This window comes from Scyliorhinus torazame, chromosome 10 (genome assembly GCF_047496885.1).
Source record: "Scyliorhinus torazame isolate Kashiwa2021f chromosome 10, sScyTor2.1, whole genome shotgun sequence".
NCBI lineage: Eukaryota > Metazoa > Chordata > Chondrichthyes > Carcharhiniformes > Scyliorhinidae > Scyliorhinus > Scyliorhinus torazame.
Window position 1 is genome coordinate 90,023,853 of NC_092716.1, and position 25,644 is coordinate 90,049,496.

At 46.6% G+C, this 25,644-nt stretch overlaps 1 protein-coding gene across 5 annotated transcripts in view; it reads right to left on the bottom strand.

Annotated features, from left to right (window-relative positions):
* Window positions 1-16,200, bottom strand: part of cpne2 (copine II) — a 464,844-nt gene extending 448,644 nt beyond the window's left edge. The window contains exons 1-2 of one of the 5 annotated variants that reach the window (XM_072518405.1): window positions 15,785-16,200; window positions 11,684-11,929 (exon numbers count right to left, since the gene is read on the bottom strand). The gene's annotated coding sequence lies outside the window, so the exon portion shown is untranslated. Of the gene's footprint in view, window positions 1-11,683; window positions 11,930-15,223; window positions 15,388-15,784 lie in introns of those variants that run through there. The other 4 variants (XM_072518406.1, XM_072518404.1, XM_072518408.1 and 1 more) reach the window with 4 other exon arrangements.
* Between the last annotated feature and the right edge of the window lie 9,444 nt (window positions 16,201-25,644).

Sequence of the window (25,644 nt, forward strand, 5' to 3'; positions counted from 1 at the left end):
TCTGCAACCGGGATTCCAGAGGCGTCATCCGCTTACTGGCCTTCGACCCATCCACACCGGAGCGTGGTCTGGACATCCACCGACCTGTGAAGCCAAACCGCAGTCCTACAGTGATCCGGAACTCTCGACCGCGCAGACCCATCTACCGACGCAGGAACTGCAAGCAAGGCAACAAATCCTACATCCACACACCGACCAAAGTGAACAAACTCTTTGGACACAACTATACCCTTAACACCGCATACTCTCACTGTCTCCCAGGCTCGGAAAGAAGCAGTCACTCCAGGAAGTGTGGAAAACGTGCAGGCTTGCAGATGAGAGAGAAACAATGCGGCCCTAAAGCCCCTCTGCCTAGCTTACTCCTAGCTAATGTCCAATCTCTGGAAAACAAGCTAGACGAACTTAACGCCAGACTCACTTTTCAAAGAGAACTGAGGGACTGCTGTGTGCTCTGTTTCACGGAGACATGGCTCACTCCTGCTTCACTGGACTGTTCCCTCCAACCAGAGGGCTTCTCAATCCACCAAATGGACCGTACAGCGGCCTTAGATAAGGCTAGGGGAGGTGGGATCTGCCTCCTAATCAACACCTCCTGGTGCCTAGAAGTAGCAACACTGGTGAGTTTCTGCTCCCCGGACCTAGAATACCTGACGCTAAAATGCCGTCCCTACTACCTTCCGCGGGAGTTCAGCTCCGATATCCTGCCGACAGTTTACATCCCACCCCATGCAGACGTGAAAATCACGCTGGACGAAATATACACCACCACAAATAGCCTTTGAAACGAAACATCCCGATGCCTTGTTCATCGTGGCCGGGGACTTCAATCAGGCCAAGCTCAAGAGCGTACTACCAAGTTACCACCAACACGTCACCTGTTCTACTAGAGGCCCAAACATCCTGGACCACTGCTACACAAATATCAAACATGCCTACCGCTCTATCGCCCACCCACACTTTGGCAAATCTGACCACAAGTGCTCCTGCTCCCGGCTTATAAGCAAAAACTGAAGCGGGAGAATTCATCAAAGAAAGTTGTGCAATGTTGGTCTGAGGAATTGGATGATCTCCTGCGGGACTGCTTAGAGTCAGTGAACTGGTCAGTATTTAAAAACTCTTCGACCAGCCTGAACGAGTACGCCACTACAGTAACTGACTTCATTCGTAATTGCGTAGAAGACTGTGTGTCAAAGAAGCAAATCCTCGTGTTTCCCAACCGGAAACCCTGGATGAACAGGGATATCCATTGCTTGCTGAAGTCTAGGTCTGAGGCGTTCAAGTCAGGTGACCCTCACCTCTACAAGAAAGCCATTTATGATCCAAGGAGATCCATCAAAGCTTGAGTCCCAGACTAGCCATACGGACTCCCGCCGACGATGGCAAGGTCTGCAAGGCATAACGGGCTACAAGACGAAGGCATGTAAAATCGCCGGCTCCAATGCACTCTCCCTGATGATCTCAACGCATTTTATGCCCGCTTTAAGCAAGAGGTCAGCGAGAGCATGCCCTCCACCCTGGATGCCTTGGATGAACTTGTATCTGAGGTCACCCTTGCAGATGTCAGAATAGCCTTCTCAAAGGTCAACCCACAGAAAGCTACTGGCCCGGATGGGGTACCTGGACGAGCATTCAGGTCTTACGCAGATCAGCTGGCGGGGGTATTCGCAGACATCTTCAAACTCTCTTTACAACAATCTGAGATCCCTGTCTGCGTCAAGATGACGACCATCATCCCTGTACCAAAGAAAAGCCAAGCAGCGTGCCTTAATGACTATCGTCCAGTAGCTCTGACATCCATCATTATGAAGTGCTTCGAAAGGTTAGTCATGGCATGAATCAACTCCAGCCTCCCGGATTGCCTTGATCCACTACAGTTCGCCTATCGCTGCAACAGGTCCACAGCAGACGCCATCTCCCTGGCCCTGCATTCAACATTGGAACACCTAGATAACAAAGACACCTATGTCAGACTCCTATTTATTGACTACAGCTTAGCCTTCAACACCATTATTCCTACGAAACTCATCTCCAAACTCCGTGGCCTGGGCTTCGGCTCCTCCCTCTGCGACTGGATCCTGAACTTCCTAACCCACAGGCCACAATCAGTAAGGATAGGCAACAACACCTCCTCCACGATCATCCTCAACACTGGTGCCCCACAAGGCTGTGTCCTCAGCTCCCTACTATACTCCTTATACACCTATGACTGTGTGGCTAAATTCCCCTCCAACTCGATTTTCAAATTTGCTGATGACACCGCCGTAGTGGGTGGGATTTCAAACAATGATGAGACAGAGTACAGGAATGTGATAGAGAATCTGGTGAACTGGTGCAAAGACAATAATCTCTCCCTCAATGTTAACAAAACGAAGGAGATTGTCATCGACTTCAGGAAGCGTAGTGGAGAACATGCCCCTGTCTACATCAATGGGAACGAAGTAGAAAGGGTTGAGAGCTTCAAGTTTTTAGGTATCTAGATTACCAACAACCTGTCCTGGTCCCCCCATGCTGACACTATAGTTAAGAAAGCCCACTAACGACTCTGCTTTCTAAGAAGACTAAGGATATTTGGCATGTCAGCTACGACTCTCACCAACTTTTACAGATGAACCATAGAAAGCATTCTTTCTGGTTGTATCACAGCTTGGTATGGTTCCTTCTCTGCCCAAGACCGCAGGAAACTACAAGAGGTCGTGAATGTAGCCCAATCCATCGTGCAATCCAACCTCCCATCCATTGACTGTCTACAATTCCTGCTGCCTCAGAAAGGCAACCAGCATAATTAAGGACCCCACGCACCCCGGGCATACTCTCTTCCACCTTCTGCCTTCAGGAAAAAGATACAAAGGTTTGAGGTCATGTACCAACTGACTCAAGAACAGCTTCTTCCCTGCTGCCACCAGACTTTTGAATGGACCGACCTCGTGTTAAGTTGATCTTTTCTCTACACCCTAGCTATGACTGTAACATTACATTCTGTAGTCTCTCCTTCCTTCCCTATGTACGGTATGCGTTGTCTGCATAGCATGCAAGAAACAATACTATTAATACATATGACAATAATAAATCAAATCAAATTGTTAAAAAAGTAATCAAAGGAACTGCCAAACAATTATCGGCTAGTTAGTCTTATGTCGGTGGTGGGCAAATTAGTAACGGGGGGGGGGGGGGAGAAACGCCAGGGGGAGGCCAGAGAGAGACCGACATGGAGACCAGAGGGAGACAAACAGACAACAGGAGGGGGAAAGCAGAAAAGGGAGGAGAGGCCAAGCGACAGGGAGAAGGAAGGGAGAAGGAGTGCACTGCCCACAGACAAACACCCACGGTAAAATAAAGGGTGTGAAAGACCCGGAAACAGTGAAAGAGGGGAAACAGTGGAGGGATGCCGAAAAGGAACATGTAAACTGTAACCGTCTCATCGATCTTTATGAACAGTGTAAAAATGTAAACTTTAATAAAAAATGTTTTTAAAAGATAAGACAGAGAAGATGTTTCCATTTGTGGGGAGATCAGAACTAACTAACTCTATATTTAAGATAGTCTTTGTTACCTAAATTCTCAGCCCATCTTTCATGGAAGTCCAAGTGTGAATTCCTCACCCAGTCAGAGTATTTATCAAATCTTACAAATTACACTGTACGTGATTCTCACTGTGGTGAACTGTTCTTCCCTCTCCTTCTGGAGGTATCTGCAACCGTTGATACAGTTTGCTTTTTATAAATGTAGTGTAGCCAATTAATTTTTTTCCAATTAAGGGGCAATTTAGCGTGTCCAATCCACCTACCTTGCACATCTTTGGGTTGTGGGGGCGAAACCCACGCAAACACGGGGAGAATGTGCAAACTCCATACGGACAGTGACCCAGAGCTGGGATCGAACCTGGGACCTCGGCGCCATGAGGCAGCAGGGCTAATCCACTGCGCCACCGTGCTGCCCAATCTTTGATACAGTTGACCATATGATCCTCTGAAACACCTTTCCTCTGTCTCTTCTAGAACATCACTTGATTTGGCTGCTTCAGCTTATTTGCTTTGGAAAACCCTCACCTATTCCTTTGTTACATCTAGAGTTGACTATTCCAATGCAACATGGGCTGACCTCCCATTTTCCACGCTCCATAATAGTTAAGTTTATCAAAAACTCCAGTGTCTATATCCAAACTCTCACCACATTCCTTTTAACCCCCAGCCCAGTGCTCTTCGACTTCCATCGGGCAATGCATCAATTTTAAAATTAACATCCAGGATTTCAAATCTCTCCGTTGCCTCACCCTTCCCAGCACACTTTCCATTCTGGCCCTCGTATAAATCACTGATTTCAATCATCCCACCTTGCCTTCAACAGCCCCAAGGTCATAGATTATCATAGAATTTACAGTGCAGAAGGAGGCCATTCGGCCCATCGAGTCTGCACCAGCTCTTGGAAAGAGCATCCTACCCAAGGTCAACACCTCCACCCTATCCCCATAACCCAGTAACCCCACCCAACACTAAGGGCAATTTATCGTGGCCAATCCACCTAACCTGCACATCTTTGGACTGTGGGAGGAAACCGGAGCACCCGGAGGAAACCCACGCACACACGGGGAGGATGTGCGGACTCCGCACAGACAGTGATCCAAGCCGGAATCGAACCTGGGACCCTGGAGCTGTGAAGCAATTGTGCTATCCACAATGCTACCGTGTTGCCCATTCTAGTTTTTTAAAATAAATTTAGAGTGCCCAATTTTAGAACCATAGAATTCCTACAGCACATAAGGAGGCCGTTCGGCTCTTCAAGTCTGCACTGACCCTCTGAAAGAGCGCCCCACCTAGGCCCACCCCCCTGCACCATCCTCGCAACCTACAACCACATCTAACCTGCACATCTTTGGACACTAAGGGCAATTGATCATGGCCAATCCACCTAACCTGCACTTTTGGACTGGGAGGAAACCGGAGCATCTGGAGGAAACCCACGCAGACATGGGGAGAAAGTGCAAACTTCACACAGACAATGAACCAGGGTCCCTGGTGCTAACCACTGTGCCGTTTGTTCATAAACATTCCTGTGAATAAAAAGCCCACCATCTACTCGTGTAAAGGTTGAATTCTAGATTTTTTGAAAAACTGAGATAATGGTGGATGATAGCAAGGCTGATTCATCTCAACCTACAATGGAATGATTAAAAAGCCACTAACTCAAGCAGCCTAACAAACAAGTGGCGAACAGTGTTCAGCGATGAGAGTGAGTGATGCGTATTCAAAGACGATGAGAAGACTACTCAGAAAAGAAGGGGGAGTGATATAATGAAAGGTCCAGTGAAGGGGGGGGGGGGGGGGGGGTGGAGATCTTAAATCCTCTTGAATCGTGATGAATCAGAGATTTCCAAATATGAAGATAGCTCTTTATTGTTACACTCTCAGCGAAAGAACCCATCAGTTCAGGGCTAAATCGCTGGCTTTGAAAGCAGACCGAGGCAGGCCAGCAGCACGGTTCAATTCCCGTAACAGCCTCCCCGAACAGGCGCCGGAATGTGGCGACTAGGGGCTTTTCACAGTAACTTCATTTGAAGCCTACTTGCGGCAATAAGCGATTTTCATTCATTTCATTCATAAATGCACAGCTACTTTTCCAAAACAAGCACATTTGGTAGGATTAATACACATTTAGAGCAAAGAGGAGTTGTATTTTGGATTTTCTGCACCGGACAGGGATTTTTGAAAGCCACTCTTTATCCAAAACCAAATTGGATATTTTGATACACAGAATCGCATTTGAAAATTAATTCTATTAATGTAATTTCCAAGCGCATTGTAATGTCCAGAATGAGTGACATCCAGAAGTGTCAGTCATCTTCTAACCAAGCACCCAAACAAAAATTAATTGGGAATGATGTGCTGGCTGCTTTTTCTCTCCCAGAAGATATCCCAGAACATCGAACCAACTACATATGAACTGGCCAGCTCAATTGAAATGTTCCTCCCAATACAGTAAAGAAATTAATAAAGGATGATACTTCTATACAATTTGCAAATAACATAGTTGCAGACAAAATAATGGATTATGCCCCAGGACAGAACTTGTTGCTTGCCTGCCAGTGAATGTTGCTTAATTGGCCCATTCAAAAAAATACCAAACTCCAGCAGCGTCTATGAAATCAAATCCAGCTTTGTCTGAGTGCTCAGATTGGAGAATGAATGTTGCCAACAGGATTTTTTGAAAATGAAATGCATGGCGGTTATCTACGTAATAACAGCGGCTACACTTCAAAAGCCCATTCGAGGGCAAGTACTTAAGGATATTCCAAGCTATGCAAGGAGCTGTTATTCAAATGCAAGTTATTTCTGTCACACAGTGTTCTACATTACACATATAGAGTATGTTTTTCCAAACAAAGTGTATGTGTGTGTCTGTGGAAAATCAGTATGATTGATAGAACTTTTAGCCAGTGCATTTACCCACCCACGGTGGATTTAGAGCTTCAACCAGATATCAGGAGGGCACACCAAGTTACAGCGCTATTTCCTCCACTAATCGTACAAAATATCATGATAGCCTGTACCACTGTTCCTCCTCAATTTTCAGTAACCAAATAGGCCCAAATACATCACCCATATTTAACAAGACAGACAATGGTCTTTCACTCAGCAGGAATCAGTGCTTACAGGTCCCCGTCATGTGGATTTAATAGAGAGCTTTCACTGCCACAATGCATTCTGGGATAGTCCCACCTCCATAGCATGCTCTTGTTTTCCAGTATAAGAAAACACAACAGAAAATTCCATTATCAACATTCAAATCTTTGGCAGTTGGACTGTGAATGAAGCAGGAGGAAAACAAATGGAAAAGTGCAAACAAGACGATGAAAGGACAGGAAACAAAAAGGAGTGTTCTAGCACAATGAAACTCATAGTTTTGGTGTTGCTGCAGCATTGAAAGCAGTAGCTGCTGGGCGGGCGGGGGGGGGGGGGGGTATTCTCACTGGAACCCAAGTGTGAGCCATAATCTCACTTATCTGCTGCTGGGGGGGGGGGGGGGGTGCACAGCAGCACAGTGGTTAGCACTGTTGCTTCACAGCGGCAGGGCCCCAGGTTCGATTTCCAGCGTGGATCACTGTCTGGGTGGAGTCTGTACGTTCTCCGTGTCTGCGTGGGTTTCCTCCGGGTGCTCCGGTTTCCTCCCACACGTCCCGAAAGACGTTCTGTTAGGTAATTTGGAAATTCTGAATTCTCCCTCCGTGTACACGAACAGGCGCCGGAAAGTGACGACTGGGGGCTTTTCACAGTAACGTCATTGCAGTGTTAATGTGAGCTGACTTGTAACAATAAAGATTAGTATTATTATATTGGTGGGCACATAAGGCATTGAAAAATATGCAAGAACTGTTTTTTCACTCCCAAAGCAACTCATAATGATTGAACTATGAGCAAGATACAGTCCGTCTCTAAAACATGATGGAAGCTCAGCAGGCTAACAGAGGTTGTTTAAACTTTAAAACCTTATTTTTATTGGAATGGCATTTCATACAACCAATTTCCACATTTCACAGTGCAAAACCACTTGATTGACTGAAAGTGCTTCTTTACATAGTTACCAGGAGATGCAATTCAAGTTGATAGTGAAGGAAAGTAACTGGTTTATGCCAATGACATTAGAGTAGGGCTGCAAATTCAGATTAGAATAGAAACAGGTGTTATTATTATACATATTTGAGACCACTGCAATACTAACACGGTAGATTTACCAGGGCCTTTACAGCTGAAACAGCAAGGCTTGAGATTAACAATACGTCCCTTAGTCAGTCTGTCAGAAGCATGCCCAGCAAACTGGCTTCTTCAGGGCCCAATTAGCACTTTTTTTGCAAAGACAGTGAAAAACTGCTCTGAGTTTGGAACTGCCAGCTTGCCTGTGTCACACCCCATCACCACTCTGGTTTATATTTATATACCCATAAAATGCAAATTATTCACAGGGCATCAACCCCTTCTCAATCTGGGATATTTCTGACATTTGCCTTAACAAGGTTTGTAACCTTGTTCAGATTCTGGAAAGTCTGACTCACACACATTGACAGTTTTACAAGGATAATATATGGAGATTTTTTTTCTTGATCATAAATTTGAGTTATTTTGTATGAAGTTAATTCTACACCCTTCAACTGTGGTTTGCATTGCACCTCCTATCTCCCTATCTTTCTAGCGGATTTATATCCATTGTGTTGGCCTCCAAGCCCCACACTCGAGTTACTCCAATTGTCTCCTAAGTAAATGGACTCTTCTGAGGCTCTGATTTCCATACGCAGTGTACATCCTACAGTGACTCTCCTAAATGATCAATTTCCTTTTGCACCCCTAACAATGAGTAATGGCAGGCTCGTTAACCATGAAGTGCAGTACAGCTAAACCTGTTGTGCCACAGGGTTCAGTCCTCATTCCCCAACTATTTACAATCTATGTTAATGACTTGGGTGCAGGAATAGAATGTACTATAGCCAAATTTGCAGATGGCACTAAAATAGGTGGGAAAACAAGCTACTATGACTAAATAAAAAAAATTACAAATGGATATGGATAGGTTAGGTGATTGAGCCAAAATGTGGCAGGTGGAATTTAACATGGATTAATGAGACGTTATCCATTTTAGTCAAAAGAATAAAAAGACAACTTATTGTCTAAAAAGTAGAGAAACTTCAAAAGTTTTAGTGCAGAGGGACCTGGGTGTCATTGTGCATGAAGCACAGAAAGTCAGTATGCAGGTACAGCAGGTAATAAGGAAGGCATATGGAATTTTGGCATTCACTGCTAAAGGAATAGAGGAGAAAGCAGAAAAATGTTATTGCAACTGTATAGGGCATTGGTGAGACCACATCTGGGGCACTACGTAGTTTTGATCCCATTACCTGAAGAAGGATGTAAATGAATTAAAGGTGGTTCAGAGAAGGTTCACTAGGTTGATTCCTGAGATGAAGGATTTGTCTTATGAAGAGATATTGAGCAGTTGAGGCCTATATTGAAGAATGAGAGGAGATCTAATTGAGGCAAATAAGATGCTAAAGGGGATTGATAGGGTAGATGTGGGGTGGGTAATTCCTGCTTGTTGGACATTCTAGAATGAGAGGCCATAGTTTTAGGCTAAGGGGTGGCAGATTTAAAACAGAAATGAGGAGGAATCTATGGAATCCAGAAGGCTTGGTTAGTGTGGGATTCACTGTGAGCATTCAAAAGGGAGCTGGATGAGTTCTTGCAAACGGAAGAGGCATTTTAAAAATTTGTTCTTAAGACGTGAGCACAACTGGAAAAACAACTATTTATTGCCCATCTTCGATGGCCCTCGAGGTGAGCTGCCTTCTTGAATCACTGCAGTCTATGTGGTGTAGGCACACTCACAGTGCTGATAGTAGGGAGGGAGGAATTTGACCCAACGACAGTGAAGGAATGGTGACATATTTCCAATTCAGCATTGTGTGTGGCTTGGAGAGGAACTTACAGGTGGTGATGTTCCCAAGTGTCTGCTGCCCTTACCCTTCTAGGTATTCTGAGTTACAGGAATTGGAGGGCTGCAACTTCACTTACAATAATGTGGCTAAACAAGTTGAGGATGAACATGTAGCATATGCCAATGATAAGTAGTAAAAGTGGGAGATATTTCTGGTCAACCATGCGATGAAAAGAAATCAGCGCCTCTACCATCTCTACATAGCTCCAGGCTACAACATGCATGTAAACATCGACATTGCCACACTAGGATTGGATTTTGTTTATTGTCACGTGTACCAAGGTACAGTGAAAAGTATTTTTCTGTGAGCAGCTCAACAGATCATTAAGTACATGAAAAGAAAAGGAAATAAAAGAAAATACATAATAGGGCAACACAAGGTACACAATGTAACTACATAACACCGGCATCGGGTGAAACATACAGGAGTGTAGTGTTAATTAGGTCAGTTCATAAGAGGGTCGTTTAGGAGTCTGGTAACAGTGGGGAAGAAGCTGTTTTTAAGTCTGTTCATGCGTGTTCTCAGACTTTTGTATCTCCTGGCCAATGGAAGAAGTTGGAAGAGTGAGTAAGCCGGATGGGGTCTTTGATTATGCTGCCGCTTTCCCCAGGCAGCGGGAGATGTAGACAGAGTCAATGGATGGCAGGCAGGTTTGTGTGATGGATTGGGCTGTGTTCACGACTCTCTGTAGTTTCTTGCGGTCCTGGGCCGAGCAGTTGCCATACCAGGCTGTGATGCAGCCAGATAGGGTGCTTTCTATGGTGCATCTGTAAAAGTTGGTAAGAGTTAATGTGGACATGCCAAATTTCCTTAGTTTCCTGAGGAAGTATAGGCGCTGTTGTGCTTTCTTGGCGGTAGCATCGACGTGGGTGGACCAGGACAGATTTTTGGAGATGTGTACCCCTCGGAATTTGAAACTAACTTGAAGCAGTTAGCTTGCTCAGTTGGATCATCAACGCGAGTCAGATTGGTGCCAAATTCATGGAGTTTGATCCCTATTCCAGCTGGGATGGATTCAGGACCTGCCTCCATGCCCCACCTGTGGTGGAGGTTATGGTGCTGTGGGTCAGCCATGCCTTTGGACAGAGAACGGAAGAAGTAGCAGCTCAGAGGAGGGGCCTATACCTGAAAGGTGAATTTTTGTTCTTCACAAGTTTATCTGAGCTGTTGAGCGTTTTTAGGTTTTGTTTCAGGCACACACCATCTGCAGATGCTGCTTAAGCTATTTTTGTGTCCTTTATGGGGATGGATTGTTAAGAATTTGCCATCAAGCATCAATTGATCATTTCCTGTCTCCTTATCATGTCTATGTATGTTTGAATAAACAACACAATTCAATGCTGTAAAGATTTATACTCAGTCCTCATACTCTCAGATGTTGCATGATTTACCCTCCTGCGTACATCAATTCACAGAGCACAGGCTCCCCTGATCAACCTGCACTTGTTAATTCTACTGTGTCAAGCAAATCATTTGTTTGGGGGGAAAAATGCAATTAAAAAAACCTCCAGTGTAAAATTATATATTTACACAACATGCAACTGCATATTTCTGCAATATTAGCTTAGACTAAAACAGTCAGTCACTGATGCCAGTTTTGGTGAAAAATACCTAGTGGTTCCACACAAAGTGTAAATGTGAAAATCTGGTGGCGAGATGCCAGCTAGCAGTTATATTAAAGCTGTCATAATATGGGGCTGTGGCTAAACCGCACGGTAACATAGTGGTTAGCTCTGTTGCTTCACCGCGCCAGGGTCCCACGTTCGACTCACGCTGGGGTCACTGACTGTGCGGAGTTTGCATGTGACGAATGTGATATAAAATAGTCTTTAGAGATATTAGTTAATGTAATGTAGAGATAGGCCAGTCTAATCCTGGTGAGTTCACAGACAAAGGATTTCAGACCGCATGGCAAAGCAAAGGAAGAGGGGTGCCCACTAAAGGAGGAGAAAAGGATGCTGGGTAATAGGGGCCAGAGGAAGGGATTGGAAGTGAGCCAATTAGAGTGTATGAATAGGTCAGGAGGGGTATAGGATGACCTATGGGAATCGTGTATGTGAAACTTGATGCCATTTGAATGTATCAGTAGAGACTTCTTTGTTCTACAGACTCACTTGATTCCAGAGGTGTACGAAGCAAGATGTGCTTTGTACCGCTGTGAACTGAGTCAGGCTTGCAAGCCAAATAAAATAACTAATGCTGTACCTGCAAATCCATCTCGACTTTTATTGAGGCCAGACTGACGGGTAAAGAAACTTGGAATTTGTCACATGTTCTCCCCGTGTCTGCGTGAGTTTCCTCTGGGTGCTCCGGTTTCCTCCCACAAGTTTCAAAGAATTGGGAATAGGTGAATTGGGCATTCTGAATTCTCCCTCCGTGTACCCGAACAGGCGCTGGAATGTGGCGACTCGGGGATTTTCACAGCAACTTCATTACAGTGTTAATGTAAGCCTACTTGTGACAATAATAACAATTATTATTATTATAAAAATAAACATTCCTTTCGCTGTCGCACACATACTCTGATACTACAAGATCGTTATGTTACCAAATTTGGATTGATATCACTACAAGCCTTCAGAAAAATTATAAAATGAATGTACCATAAGACAACAATGGTGACACCCATCTGTTGAAGTTTCCCTACAGAGATTCAGTTTGTTCAGCAGAATGAGTCGAAACAGTCTGAGACTGTGAATTCAAACTGCAAAAGAAAATTTCAAAAGCAAATTGGGCTCGAAGGAGAATTTTTCAAAAACTTAACTTTGTCGGAAATCTGAAAAACAAATGCTGGAATCACGCAGCTGGCTCAGCTGTATCTGTAGAGTGGGTAGAGAAGTTGAGACTTCACAAATAGGCCTTTCATCAGAATGAATGACCATGTTCCTTTTTAAATATCTACAGCCATAAAATAATACAATTGTTGGTTGAGGCGGGGAAGACACCATTATCTTTAAAACTGGGTTCGACAAGTGGCCTGATTGAATTTCTACACGCACAAACTGCAGACTGACATTTCAGTGTAGTAGTGAGAGAGCGCTACATTGTCTGGGGTGCAATCCTTCAGTTGAAGACATCAAACCAAAGCCCCGTCGTCTCTCTCAGGTGGGCATATAAAAGGTCCCATGATGTTATGTTGGGAAAAAGCTCTACTGGTAGGTCCGGCACTTCAAAAAACATCACAAATGCAGTTCAATTTACATTTTTCTTGTGGGATCTTGCTGTGTATAGGTTGGTTACCATGTTCCTACATCATTTTAAAAATAATTCATTGGTTGTGAAGCGTTTTGGGCTACACTAAAGTTATGAAAAGTGCACAAAATGTGAGTTCTTTCTTTTATTTACAAAATGTAATTGGCAACCCTGCCCTATGTATTAAAACAAATATAATGAACAGAATAATGAAAGCATCAAAATGATATATGGTTTGCTGAAAAGGTCCTGACATTTTCAAAAGGATGCATACATGTCTAAGGAAAGTACCAGAGGATGAATAGTGTCTAAACAACCAACTTTATCTGTGCTATGATCCGTCACATTCAGTCCATGGAACAGCATTTGAGGCAACTCGAAACCTACGAAGCCAAGTCCGGTTTCTGGTGTGTGTTTAAAGACTGTGATATTTACACTGGCTAGACCTTAGCTGGTAGTTTATCTAAATTATACAGACTGACTACATTTCAAAAGTACTTAATTGGCTGGAAAGAGCTTTGGGGTCCTGTGGCTGTAAAAAGCACCATGTAAAATCAAATCTTTTTTTCATCTAGAAACAGACTAGCAGTACTAAGGCTGAGTATGTGCATTCAAAAACAATGCACTCTGAAGAAAATCGCTTTTTATTTCTTATACACTGGGGGGGGCGGGGGGGGGGGAATAAATCATTTCCATCAGAATTTGGATTGCTCTCTGACTCTGAAAAGGCACGCAATAAATCCTTTTTATCTGTAACAAACACGAACCCCTCATCCTAAGCACATTTTAGGAATGATGGATGCTCCCGCACCAAATATGGTTTCCAAAAGAATAAGATGGTGGTCAAACCTACATTCCAGAACACTTTAGGTAGAAAGATTTCAGGGTGGCATAATGACCTTTCAGTAAAAGATAAGTGGAAACAAATCGGGTGAAACTGCCCTTTAAAGGTATATTGACAAATAACCGAACCATTTCATGCTGTGGCCCTGCCGCATTCTGGTGCAGCCAGTGTTCTGGATCCTTCATATTTACATATGGTAGGGTGGATCACATCGCACAATATCATAATGTAAAGGGCACTAAGCAGCAGAGCCTCATTCTTTGCTTCACACAATCATTTCCCCTGATGTTTAGTGGTTACAGCTACCTCGCTTTAAAAGGAAAATAAACAAAACCAGTGACCTTTGCGTGATCACAGTGGTGACCTCTTCTCAGAGTCCAAATCCCCAACATGCAAAGTGGAGCGAACGAGCAGAATAAAATCCCACAGAACTCATCACCACTTCGACAGTTTCAATTTTTCAGAATCCATGGCCCAGAAATACACAACTAGGCCAATTAGCACTGGTCGCGTACCTGCCCCTTTTTGCATTTAAAGAAAGACTTAAATGTCCTGCGTCAATCCTTTACGGTTTGGCTCCAGCATGAATGCTTAGGATGTGTGAATACTGAACAGGACCAAACAAAAGATAACGGGAGAAAACAGTTGCAGTACTGTAATGAGAATGTGAACCAAATGAAATATCAAAGAGAAGTTCATGCCATTCCTGTTACAAGTATCAATTTAAATGTAAATCCAACACTTGAAGAAACAGAGATTGGAAAGAAAGAAGGCATGTTATATGAAAAAAAAAGTAAGAATTTGTATTTATATAACACCTGTCACCGTTTCAGTACATTCCAATGAACTTTACACAGCCAATTAAATGCTTTGGGAAACAGGGCAGTTAATTGATAGCAGGCACAGCAGCAATAGATGACCTGATTGTCTGTTTTAATGATGTTAGTTGAGGGAGAAGAACAAGAACTGAGAAAGAACTTGTTTGGACAAGAACTGAGAAAGAACTTGTTTGGACAAGAACAGAGAAAGCTCCTGTTCTTCTGCTAGTGTCAAGAGAGGTTCCATAAAGACTTCAATTCGGCGAGTATCACCTCGGACAGCGCGCCACTCCACCAATCACTGCACAGCGTTGACAGATAGAAATCGTGTGCTGAAGTCTCCGGAGTGGGGCTGGGGCTCAGGACCTTTCTGCCCCAGGGAGAACCGAACCCACAACCGTGCAGCACCAAACAGGATGGTTGTTCGGGTTGTGGCTTTGGGTGCATTTTATAAAGATTCGGCCGGGGGGTGGTAACACCTGCCCAGGAGTAGTGCATGGCTCGACATTTACTGCTCTGTAATATCTCTCCACACCCCCATAGAATCGATAATGGAATCGATGTACAGCACCGCAAATAGCAAAAGCACACCTTGGTGATGGGATCACAGCACTGGGAGAGTTCCTATTATTACTACTTGCTCCCAATGGAGAGCAATGCTGATCACGCTGCGCCTTGTATCTCAGCTTCGGCTCAGTTTAAACTGAGCGACTACAAGACCGGGGGGGGGGGGGGGGGGGGTCCGCTAGCGAGTACATGATTTTGGCTAATTTAATAAAAGGGGGGATCTTAACCCCGGAAGCGAACGGGTTTCTCTCTCTCTCTAAAGGAAGGGTTGACGCTACAAGTTGCTATCAGCGTTGACATATCTAGTCCGCGCATTGAGCAAACCTCTTTCCACAGGAACGTGAAGCCGGGCAACAGGAAATCTGGCCGCCTTCCCGCCCAGTCAATAACTGACCTCAGACGGGGAGTCAACCGCGAGCAACAGCAGCAGAAACTCGTGTCCGTCCCCACCTTCACTGTTACCCCCGCCAGATTGGAATGAAGGGCTTCGTCGGTTTCCGTCTATTTGTTTGTACATCTTTCTAAATCACACGGGCAATTTAATTGGGGGGGGGGGGGAGGGGGAGAGGAAGAGTCAATCTGAGGAGTTCTTCCCTTTCGAGACACAGCACAGGTTGCCAAGATCAACGTGTTTCCCCCCACATGGTTGCGTCAGTACCTGGGAACGTCCGCTGAGCTAGACTTACAGATGGGGATGGGGGGGGGGGGGGAGACAAGATTTAGGTGACCCCCCCCTCCCTCTCAAGAGTACATCGTATTAACCCTGCGTCAAATTCACACAGTGGCCAACAACAGAGCGGAGGAGGCTAAAATACAAAAATGAATCCGCAATCCCCGCTTCACAACCGAACATTAACTTGGTCAAACATTGACCTCCACACCTACCTCCCGCAGCTCTGCTTCGCGCTCTCTGTTAAGTCCTAGGAAGTTTGTACGGTTCCCATTCGCCAACAAAAGTTAAGAATGGAAGTTGAACATGTCAGAAAGATTACAGACGCTGATAAAATCCACCAGGGTCGCCGAAGTGGGGGGGGGGGGGGGGAAGAGAGAGAGAGAATTTGCGTCGAAAATTTGGCGCCCTCAGTCCGTCGGCGAATTTCGCGCCTCCCCTCTCGCGACTCTCACATCGCCAGCAAACTTCCCACCACCTTATTTCCCCCAACTGTGTGTAAAACCAAAAGAAAACAACACAGGCTGGCATTTGTCAGACTCCGCCTTGTTATTTGTGATGTGAGTCACACGGTTTACCGGAGGAGCAATCCTGCTCTCCCGTGGCCAGTGAGCGCCAATTGCTGCTCTCGCAAAAGTTGCACTCCCGCCCCGCAAGAAGCCCCGCCATGCGACGCCACTTTCCCTTTGCCGCCGGTGTTACTCTGCGGGTGGCGATTTATTTGAAAGTTGCCTCAGTGAAGTGACTTTTTAAATCTATCGTTTTTTCTCCCAGATGTCCCGGGTTGCGTTCGCCCTCTCCCTCCCCGCCCCCTCCCGTGGCCAACGGTGTGAGATACCCCCCCCCCCCCCCCCCCCCCCCCCGGCTTCAACCATCCCCCTCAGAAAGAAAACCGAGCGAATAAAACCCAAATCATAGAACTTATTACATCCAATCATCATCATTTACTGTGTCCACGCCAGTCCCGGCGTATCAGTCGCCAAACCAGTGTTGTTTTGACCATCCACCTTTACCCCCTAAGAGTGTCGTTTAGGATGGGGCTGAAACAATTTTGAACTTGTGTATTGAACATATATTTACATATTTATGTACAGATAGACCCGGGAGACTTTGGGGAAGGGGGGCAGTGAGAAAGTCAATCGAGACTGCAAACTGTATGAAAATCATATCTATCTAAACAGGCTCATTGTAACCTCAACCCGATACCTCTTGCTCTCCCGTGTGACTGGCATAGTCAGTGCTGTGACTCGAACAGCGATATACACTCAACATAACACGGAGCAGCAAGGTTCAGGAAGCGCTGGCTTCCCGGGTCACCTCGACGGCCGGCAAGGGTTCGGAGAACGAAGGCAGGACTTGGGAAGCCTTGTTCGCACCCTGTCCACATACAGGCAACCACACGGATAGTCCGACAGTCCCCATAAAGTACACGGAGCGATCGCCGAGCGGGGGACGCAGCCAGGGTTTGATACGCACCATCTGCTGACTGACTGTGCCACTCTCTAACCCGCTTCTGAAGAGGACGACACAGAACGGATCAAGTTAAATAAATGAGGTCTGAATAAAATTAGGTATATGTGTCCGGTGTGTGGGTTGCGAGAGTGAGCATGTTCCTCCCTTTTTGCGTGTGCCACTTTGCTTCTCATTTTCAACTCACACCGTTGGCTGGCAGCAATGAGAACAGGGCAGCCAAATGTGTCAGTCTCTTCCTGTCCGCAGCACACAGCCTCTCCATCGGCAAGTCCTCAGCTGTGCCTCCTTGTGGCGACACTTGGAAACTGGGTCCCTGGCAGCTCCAAGTTAAAGCTTCAGAGGAACTCGAGGAGGTCTGGCCTCTGGGCAGGAGTGCAGGCCCACCAGCATATGGACACGCTCTAATACTCATAAACCAAACTCCCAGCTCTGGACAAATAGGACAAAAGCAAATTAATGCGGATGCTGGAATCTGAGACAGAGACGCTGGAAAATCTCAGCAGGTCTGATAACATCTGTGGAGAGAGAAAAGAGCTCATGTTTCCAATCTGGATGACTCTTCATCAAAGCTGCAGAGAACTGGAAATAGGTTGAGGTTTATACTGTTGTAGGGGGTGGAGCAGTGGGGCTGGATAGAGGGCCAGCAATAGGTGGAGACTAGGGAGTGATTGACAGAGATGTCATGGACAAATAAAAAGAGGGAATGTAAATGATGGTAATCATGACTACGAAGTAAGAAGTCTTACAACACCGGGTTAAAGCCCAACAGGTTTGTTTCGAATCACTAGCTTTCGGAGCGCAGCTCCTTCCTCAGGTGAATGAAGAGGTGGGTTCCAGAAACACATATAGAGACAAAGTCAATGATGCAAGACGGTACTTTGAATTGCAGGTAATTATGTCTTTACAGGTCCAGACGGAGCGACTGGAGTCCACATCATGACTAAGAAGGGTGTTGAAAGTGACACATTAAGATCTAAATGTGTGGCACAACAAAGGTAAGCAGTGTGTCAAAGGATAAACTGGCCCTCGTGGAGTGGGGGTAGGGGAGACGGTGATAATGGAAAACCAAGATGGAAAGTGGGATGAAAAGGGGGATGGAAAATTAATCAAGGAAAGAATAAAACACTTTGATAGAAATAAAATTGGGGTGGAGAAGAGAGTTCACAGTCTGTTGTTACGTCCGGCAGGCTGTAACGTGCCTAATCAGAAGATGAGGTGCTGTTCCTCCAGTTTGCGTTGGGTTTTACTGGAACATTGCAACAGGCCAAGGACGGACATGTGGACATGAGGGCAGGATGGTGAGTTGAAATGGCAAGCAACATGACGGTCTGGGTCCTGCTTGCAGACGGACCAAAGGTGTTCTGCAAAGCGGTGACCCTATCTGCGCTTAGTCTTTCGGTGCAGTAAACCACATTGGGAGCAGCAAATGCAACAGACCAGGTTAAAGGAGGTGCAGGTGAAGCGTGCCACCTCAAGAGTGTTTAGGCCCTTGGATAATGAGCAGGGAGAAGGTAAAGGGGCATGTGTTGTATCTTCTGCAATTGCATGCAAAGGTGCCATGGGAAGGGGTTAAGGTGTTGGTGATGGAGGAGTGAACCAGGGTAACCTGGAGGAAATGGTCCCTGCAGAATGTTGACAGGGGGAATGAGAAGATGTGTTTGGTGGTGGCATCATGCTGGAGTTGGTGGAACTGGCGGAGGATGATCCTTTGAATATGGAGGTTGGTGGGATGAAAAGTGAGGGCATGGGGGACCTTATCCTGGCTCTAGGAGGTAGGGGAAGAGGTGAATGCAGAGGTTGCATGGTTGAGACACAGTTGAGAGCCCAGTCAACCACAGTGGGTGGAAAACCATGATTAATGTCAGCAGGACCATTTTGGAAAGTGGCATCATCAAAACAGATATGACAGAGGCGAAGGAACTTGGAGAATGGGATTGAATCCTTCCAGAATATGGGGTGTGAGGAGCTGCAGTCAAGGTAGCTGTGGGAGTCGGTGAGCTTGTAATGGATATTAGTGGACAGTCTATCTCCAGAAATGGAAAAAGAGAGGTCAAGAAAGGAAATTGTCGGAGATGGACCATGTGAAGGTGGAAATTGGAAGCAAAATTAATGATTTTGTCCAGGTCCAGACAAGAACATGAAGCAACACCAAAATAGTCATCAATGTTCCGATAAAAGAGTTGTGGAAGGGGCCAGAGTAGGAATGGAACAAGGAATGTTGCACACACCCCATAAAGTGATGGGCAAAGCTGGGACCCATACAGGTACCCATAGCCACACATTTTGTTTGGAGGAAGTTAAAGGAGAAATTGTTCAGTGAGAGGACAAGTTAAGCCAGGCAGAGTAGAGTGGTGGTGGATGGGGATTGTTCAGGCCTTTGTTCAAGGAAGAAGTGGAAAGCCCTCAGACCACCCTGGTGGGGAATGGAGATATTGAGGGATTGGAAATCCATGGTAAAGAGGAGGCGGTTAAGGCCAGGGAACTGGAAGTTGTTGATATGATGTAGGGCATCCGAGGAATTGTGGATGTAGGTGGGAAGGGACTGGACAAGAGGAGGGATGATGGAATCAAAATAGCGAGATGAATGTTGGAATTACAGAGAGATTGTATTATATATATTTGCTGCAGTAAGGGTTCAAATCCTGGGTTAGTGTGTGTGTGTGACTGCTGCAGTAGCGTTTTTTAAAATCCTGGTTTAAAAGGCAACAATGTTTTTGGGAGCCAGAGGTGCAATTAAAACATTGTAAAAAGCTTGGGCTAATGAATTCTTGTTTGGATTAAAGCAGATAATCCACAGTTCCCCATGGAAAGTTAATTACATATATTTGTGTTTCAACTTGTAAAATTATGTAATTAATGGGAGGAGATAAAGTACCAGGCATTTTGCAGAAAAGCAGTTTAGTTCAGTTTTAGATTAGGATGTGAGCAGAAGTCAAGCATCTGCTCTCACTGCAGTTCAGTTAAAGATATGTCAAGACAGATTAGCAGGTTCTTTCCAAGCAGATCAGAATTGTATGGCTGGAAGGTGAACTGAAACAAGCTGAGAAGCAGCTTGTGAAGAAATACAGCTAGAGTTTCTGCATGGTTCTGACAGGATTCTGGTCTTTTTTGGAACAGGCTCAAAAAATGTCTCTGCAAAGCAAATATGTGGGGGTCTGCTAATTGTATTTCAAAGTGGATTGAGACCTGAGGTGTTTTTTTGTTTGAGGGGGATTAAGGTTAGCAGTTAAGGGTTTTTGTGTCGTTGTATTGATTACTATTGTTTAAGACGTAATTAATTGTAAGCTATTTTTCTTGTATGATGTTACAGATATTTTAATACTGTGTTTGGAATAAAGTTTGTTTCAATATACTACATTCCTATTTTACGTGAAATCACTCCTGGAGCAAGGCATCCTTTCCTCACGGTCTTACAAAATTAAAATTAATTATTGGAGTTTCTGTCCTGTATCCTAACCCCTGTTAGGGTTTGGACCAGGATTGTAATAAGAGGAATAAATTAGTTCAGTGGGGCAGGAACAGGCTGATATGATGGGGTACCATGACCGTCCTGTTTGTGGATTTTGGGGAGGAGGTAGAAGCGGGCTGTCCTGGTTGAGAGCTGTGGAGGGAAGATCCCCAGAGGAGACGGGGTCAGTGACAGTCCTCGAAACAATGACTTGATGGAGTAAATCTTGACATAAATTCTGAAGTGGAACCCAAAGGCTAATGTCTAAATATGTCACCTTTCCATAGCTCCTACAACCAAGCCAATGCCAAAAGTAGTGCTTTGCATTCCTTTGGACATAACTGGAGAGGTCGAGAGGGGGATCCTGACGTTTGGACAACCCAGAGTTTCCATACCTTTTGCCCAGGGTTGGAGAGCATTCTAGTTTCACTGCAGAGTGCTGACACAAGATGGGAGGTAGCAGTTAAGAGTGATAAGCCCAACTCGTTTGGCATAGAGAATGGGTCCCACAGGCTATCTCCAATGGTGGGAGGGACCATAATGTCCCAATGATCAGTTGCTGTTCACCTACAATCCAAAACCACCATAGTGCATCTGCTTCAATGTGTCCTTGGAGCTCAGAGTCTCTACTCAGCAACTGAATGGGCTCCATTGCACCAGGCAAACAAATGAAAACAAATACAAAGAAAGAAGATTACAAGCTGAAATGTTGGGACCATGTGCACAGGATGGACAGACAACTTGCAGCTGGTCAATAACTCATGCAAGACAGCTGTGGTTGACATGGAACTTGATAGGCTGAACATCAATTTGGCTTCCCTACAGGAGATCTCACTCACTGAGAGCAAATCAATGAAAGAAAAGCAATATAGGTTCATAGGATCAAAGAGTTTTACAGCACGGAAAGAGGACCTTTGGCCTAACATGTCTGTGCTCACCATCAAGCACCTATCTATTCCAATCTCATCTTTCAGCATTTGATCATAGCCTTGTATGCTATGGTTTTTCAAGTGCTCATCTAAATCTGGCAGAGGAAATGTTCAGAGGAATCATGTGAGCAAGGTGTAGGGTTTGCTGTCAGGAGCCTGCTACTCTTGATAATAAAAAGCCCCCCAAATGGTTCAGGAGGTGCTCTTTCCAGCTAATTCTAACTTCAATCATAGAGAACATAGAATATACAGTGCAGAAGGAGGCCATTCGGTCCATCGTGTCTGCACCGACCCACTTAAGCCCTCACTTCCACCCTATCCCCATAACCCAATAACCCCTCCTAACCTTTTTGGTCACTAAGGGCAATTTATCATGGCCAATCCACCTAACCTGCACGTCTTTGGACTGTGGGAGGAAACCGGAGCACCCAGAGAAAACCCACGCAGACACGGGGAGAACGCACAGACTCCGCACAGACAGTGACCCAGCAGGGAATCGAACCTGGGGCCCTGGTGCTGTGAAGCCACTGTGCTATCCACTTGTGCTACCGTGCTGTCCTAAAGACAATGTTTCATGATTATCATTAAACTTTTTTTTTTAAATATTTTTTATTAAGATTTTTTAACAACACAAATTTTTCCCCCTTACAAACAATCACCCCCCCCCCCCCCCCCCCCCCCCCGCCCCCCGTAACAAAATAGCGCAAATTCCCCCTGAGCAATCTCCCGCTATCTCCCGCTCGTCCATCCCCTCAGACAGTCTCTCGTTCCCGGCCTCTATCGCCTCCTGCACTCCCGGCTCATCCACCACTCCAAATATTGCTAGCCCCCAGCTTGGCTTGACCCGGACTTTCACCACCTGGGATATTACTCCCGCCACTCCTCTCCAGAACCCCTCCAATGCCGGGTATGACCAAAATATATGGACATGGATCGCCGGGCTCCCTGAACATCTTTCACATCTATCCTCTACCCCAAAGAGCCTACTCAGCCTCGCCCTCGTCAGATGCGCTCTGTGAACCACCTTAAATTGTATCAGACTGAGCCTGGCACACGAGGAGGAGGTATTAACCCTACCCAGGGCGTCGGCCCATAGCCCTTCCTCAATCTCCTCCCCCAGCTCCTCCTCCCATTTACCTTTCAGTTCTTCTACTAGCGCTTCCCCCTCTTCTTTCATATTCTTGGTATATTTCCGACACCTTGCCCTCCCCGACCCATACCCCCGAGATCACCCTATCTTGAACTTCTTGTCTGGGAGCAACGGAAATTCCCTCACCTGTCGCCTCACAAAAGCCCTCACCTGCATATATCTAAATGCATTTCCCGGGGGTAACTCAAATTTCTCCTCCAGTGCCCCCAGGCTCGCAAATGTCCCGTCAATGAACAGGTCCCCCATTCTCCTTATCCCTGCCCGATGCCAGCCTTGGAACCCCCCGTCCATCTTCCCCAGGACAAACAGGTGGTTACCCCTGATCGGGGACCACACCGATGCTCCCATTGCACCCCTGTGTCTTCTCCACTGGCCCCAGATCTTTAGTGTTGCTGCCACCACCGGGCTTGTGGTGTATTTTGTCGGCGAGAGCGGCAGCGGTGCCGTTACCAACGCCCCCAGGTTCGTTCCTTTACAGGACGCCATCTCCATCCTCTTCCATGCCGCCCCCTCTCCCTCCATAACCCACTTACGGACCATCGCCACATTTGCTGCCCAGTAGTAACTCTCTAGGTCCAACCCTTCTCGGTCCCTGTTGCGTTCCAAGAACCCTCTCCTAACCCTCGGGGTCTTATTTGCCCACACATACCCCATGATACTCCTACCTACTCTCTTGAAAAAGCCCTTGGTGATCACGATGGGGAGGCACTGAAACATGAACAAAAACCTTGGAAGGACCACCATTTTGACCGACTGCACCCTACCCGCCAACGAGAGCGGGAGCATGTCCCATCTTTTAAAATCCTCCTCCATTTGCTCCACCACCCTCGTCAAATTCAGTTTATGTAGGGCCCCCCAACTTCTGGCTATCTGGATCCCCAGATACCGAAAACTCCTCTCCGCCCTCCTCAGCGGCAGGTCCCCTATCCCTCTCTCTTGGTCCCCTGCCTGTAATACAAAAAGCTCACTCTTCTCTACATTAAGCTTGTAGCCCGAGAACTCTCCAAACTCCTTCAGAGTCTGCATGACCTCCACCATCCCCTCCATTGGGTCCGCCACGTATAGCAGCAGGTCATCCGCATATAGCGATACCCGATGCTCCTCTCCCCCGTGGACTATCCCCCTCCATTTCCGAGACGCCCTAAGTGATATGGCCAAGGGTTCGATCGCCAATGCAAACAAGAGGGGGGACAGGGAGCACCCCTGTCTCGTCCCTCGGTACAGCCGAAAGTACTCCGACCTCCGCCGGTTTGTCACTACGCTCGCCACCGGGGCGCTGTAAAGGAGTTTAACCCATCTAATAAACCCTCCCCCGAACCCAAACCTGCGCAATACCTCCCAGAGGTACTCCCACTCTACTCGGTCAAAGGCTTTTTCCGCGTCCATAGCTGCCACTATCTCCGCCTCTCCCTCCTCCGATGTCATCGTTATCATGTTTAAGAGCCGTTGCACATTGGTATTTAATTAGTTACATGGGTTTCTATTAGTTACATGGGTAAGATGGGTATAGAGGGTTATGGGCCAAGTGCGGGCAACTGGGACTAGATTAATGGTAAAAACTGGGCGGCATGGACTGGTTGGGCCGAAGGGCCTGTTTCCATGCTGTAAACTTCTATGATTCTATGAACTGCCTGCCCTTTACGTATCCCGTTTGGTCTTCGTGAATCATCCCCGGGACACAATCCTCAATCCTAGTGGCCAGTACTTTCGCCAATAGATTAGCATCCACATTGAGGAGCGAAATCGGCCTGTACGATCCACATTGCTGTGGATCCTTGTCTCGCTTTAGAATCAGGGAGATTGTCGCCTCCGACACTGTCTGGGGCAGGGTTCCCTCCTCTCTTGCCTCGTTGAAGGTCCTCACTAGTAGCGGGGCCAGCAGGTCCACATACTTTCTATAGAATTCCACCGGGAACCCATCCGGCCCCGGGGCCTTCCCCGCTTGCATGCTCCCCAAACCCTTACTCAACTCCTCCAACCCAATTGGTGCCACCAAACCAACCGCCTCCTGCTCCTCCACCCTCGGGAACCCCAGCTGGTCCAGGAATCGCCTCATCCCCCCTTCCCCCCCTGGGGGCTGGGATCTGTACAGCTCTTCATAGAAGTCCTTAAATACCTTATTTATTTCCCTTGCCCCTCGAACCGTGGCTCCCCTTCCATCTTTGATTCCCCCTATTTCCCTCGCTGCCGCCCTCTTACGGAGCTGGTGCGCCAGCATCCGACTGGCCTTTTCCCCGTACTCGTAAGTCGCCCCTTGCGCCTTCCTCCACTGTGCCTCCGCCTTGCCCGTGGTCAGCAGGTCAAACTCCGTCTGGAGCCGTCGCCTTTCCCCAAATAATCTTTCCTCCGGGGCCTCTGTGTATCTCCTGTCCACCCGCAAGATCTCCCCCACTAGCCTCTCCCTTTCCATTCCCTCTATCTTTTCCCTGTGAGCCCTGATGGAGATCAGCTCTCCCCTGATCACCGCCTTCAACGCCTCCCATACCACCCCCACTCGCACCTCCCCGTTGTCGTTGGCCTCCAAGTACCTTTCAATACACCCCCTCACCTTCCCACACACCACCTCATCGGCCAGCAGTCCCACATCCAGCCACCACAGCGGGCGTTGGTCCCTCTCCTCTCCCAGCTCCAGTTCCACCCAGTGCGGGGCATGGTCTGAAACGGCTATGGCCGAATACTCCGTCCCCCCCACTCTCGGGATGAGCGCCCTGCCCAGAACAAAGAAATCTATCCGGGAGTAAGCCTTATGCACGTGGGAGAAAAAAGAAAATTCCCTGGCCTGCGGTCTTGCAAACCTCCATGGGTCCACTCCCCCCATCTGATCCATAAACCCACTAAGTACCTTGGCCGCCGCTGGCCTCCTTCCCGTCCTTGATCTGGAGCGGTCCAGTGTTGGGTCCAGCACCGTATTGAAATCCCCTCCCATTATTAGTCCTCCTACCTCCAGGTCCGGAATGCGCCCCAACATGCGCTTCATGAATCCAGCATCATCCCAGTTTGGGGCGTATACTTTTACCAACACCACCCACGTCCCTTGCAACCTACCACTCACCATCACATATCTCCCTCCATTAT